We start from the raw sequence: 2723 nt of genomic DNA, 5'->3' as shown, positions 1-2723 counted from the left end.
GGTGAACGGTACAGCTGATAAGTAGGGAGCCACCCGTCACTGCAGGGGATCAAGTACATGCTGTCCAGGCTGAGTCTGGGCCTCTGTGGGCCCTGGGCACGCTGGCTTGCATGAACCCCTTCTTCGATAAAAACACACACATCTGCCTATGCAATTATAATTGATGACTGCATTGGTGGGCTCACAGACGCAATCCGGGCTGCAGCCGACCCCTTTATTAGACACTGATTTTCAGTGTGGGCCCTGGGCACTGTGTCTGCTGCCCCTGTCGGAGAAGCCGGTGTGCATGCAGCCAGCTCCCCCGCCAGGGAGCGTAAAGCAGGGTCAGGCGCCCACATTAGCTGATCGGATCTCTAGCTTTGCCCCCCAACCCCCACCGCAGTCTAAGATCCCACGAGGTGAATTCGCTCAAAGAGCAGAGAAGTGCTCAAAACCAGTGTTTGAGACTGTAAACGTGAGTGCATTTCAAAGGGTGTTCACTGTGCAGCTGCGGCGAGGCCACTCTGTTAAAAGTATACATAGGCACCCTAAGTATTGCAGATGGAAACAGCTGACACCAAGGCCAGGGGTCTTGGTGAAGAGAAGAACTAGCCATCCTTTTGTTTGATAGCTTATTTCTGTTGTGCTTGCCAGAGAAGACATCACTGTAAGAAAACTAATAAAGAAAAATAATAGCAACAGAAGGTCCATTCTGTCCCTTTAACTTTTATTGTGGGTGGTAGAGGTGTTCAGCCCGATTTCTGTTCTCCATAGGATCTGGAACATTCTGTCGCAATGGACACGGTGCTGGGAGGGCGTCCCTGGGCACGTTTGGTGTTTGTAGTGCACAGAACAATGCCTGACAAAGCCTGGCCACACCCACAATGGCACTGAGAACAGAAATAAAGGTCCCCATAAGGGGTCCCAGCCAAAGGAGTTCAGAGCACACGTGTTAAGAAAATCTCTGGGTCAGCCTCTGATGGTGCCCACCGAGGGAGGACACGCCCCCATCACTGGGGGGTAGGAATAACGGAGAGCAAAACTCACAAGGGACCGTCGTCCATGAATCTGTCCTCTCGTCAGCGAGCAGGAAGTTACAGCCTACACTCGTCCCTTGTTCCAATCCTGTTTTGTTTTAAAGTCAGTTTTGAACTCACCACAGTAGAAATCACTGAAGGGATAAACGCTGTGGAGAGAAACCCCGTCACCAGTGTAAGTGGCAAAGAGGGACCACAGGGATGCTGACGGACTCGTCGTCATCAACAGCCCCTCGGCGAAGGAAAAGGAAAACCCAGGGAGATGGCCCTGCCCTGCAGAGGGAGACGGAAACAGCACAGAAATGTGTGGATGCGGGGTGGCCCCCTCATCTTACATCCCTTGTACGGCCTGAACCCAGAAGTCCTTTCATTTAACACTCTCGTGGACAGCATACACAAGGCCATTCATCAAGCGCCTCCCATCTGCCAGGCCACTGTGGGGGCCTCTGTGGGATAAGGAAGGGGGAGCGAGCTGGCCCCCGTCTGGCCCACCTTCCCGGGAGTCCTCGCTTGGGAACACACCTGGATCTTCCACGTCTCTGTGTGTAAAACAAACACGTATTTCATGACACAGCCTGGGAAGAACGCTGCAGACAAAAGGAGACCAAAAACAAAACAAACAAACAAAAAAAAACAAAACACACATGAAATCAAGATAAAATCAACAAACCCCCCAAACTCTGTCCATGCTATTGACCTGCTGTCACTAAGGGAGAGACCACTGATGATGGGGCCCACATTTCATGTTGAGAGCACCCAAAAAATAATGCAAACAATACATGAGGAGCCCAGGGCTGCCTCCTCCCCTCGGCTTCTCCTCCCGCCCCCGCCAGGCTCACCCCCCGCCCCATCTAAAGGAGACCCTGGGAAAGAAACCTCCACCCCTCATTTGTCTCTATTTTGCTTCCTCCTCCCGGTAAGCAAATGTTAGTTGTTCTCTAACCGCACCGGAAAATCAGAATTTATTGTACATATGTTTGCGTTCCACTTAATAAAAAAACCTATATTTTAAGATAAACTTTGTTAGTAATTCATGAGGTAAGTGACTATTTATGCTAATCAGGCAGAAATATATTCTCAAGCATAATGCATTACATAAATTTGAATGCAAAATGTTCAATTATGAAGTAAATACAGGTAATGCAAATAATAAATTACCTCTAATAAAAATTATAAAAGATGTGTCTTCAAAGAGAGAGCGGCTTTAACTTACAACTGTGAATTGCTTAAAGAGAAAAAGAATTAATAAATGCTGAATTACTCTGATGATTATTTAACACATAATTCACCTATTCATGACGACTCGGAGTAATCAGACTGTTGTTTCAGAGCCTCCGATGTGAGGCAAGACTGTTTCCTCAGCAAGTTTACCCTTATCAGATTATCGCGTCTGATTCTATTAATTTTCTTCCATGAATCTGCGAACAGTGATTTGTGACTTACTTACCCTGCTAACTGAAGACTGTTAAAAGGATTTATCTAACACGAGCCCTAAGAACAGCGGGCGCCTCATCATTCAGTTCCTCTAAAGAACTCTTTCGCAGATCAATTCAGGTTGTTTCATAGTGAAATGTAGTGGACGCTGGTCAGCTCTGCCCTAGAAAAATCAGTTCCCAGATAAACAAAGAGTTCAGACGCCGTGTTTGGTGCATCCTGTTCTCTGCATATTTTACACACACACACACACACACATATATATTTATGTCC

The 2723-nt window shown here is 47.4% G+C and overlaps 1 long non-coding RNA gene across 1 annotated transcript; it reads right to left on the bottom strand.

The window, feature by feature from the left end:
* Nucleotides 1-685: 685 nt before the first annotated feature.
* On the bottom strand, nt 686-2457 carry LOC103348530 (uncharacterized). Its single transcript, XR_001793467.3, has 4 exons — nt 2175-2457; nt 1539-1603; nt 1027-1165; nt 686-869 (listed from the first exon to the last, which is right to left on the bottom strand). It is a non-coding gene; the product is annotated as an uncharacterized lncRNA (long non-coding RNA).
* Between the last annotated feature and the right edge of the window lie 266 nt (nt 2458-2723).

The sequence above is a fragment of the Oryctolagus cuniculus genome, chromosome 18, assembly GCF_964237555.1.
Source record: "Oryctolagus cuniculus chromosome 18, mOryCun1.1, whole genome shotgun sequence".
NCBI lineage: Eukaryota > Metazoa > Chordata > Mammalia > Lagomorpha > Leporidae > Oryctolagus > Oryctolagus cuniculus.
Note: the sequence above shows the minus strand (reverse complement) of the source record. Positions and strands in the feature narration are given on the sequence as shown.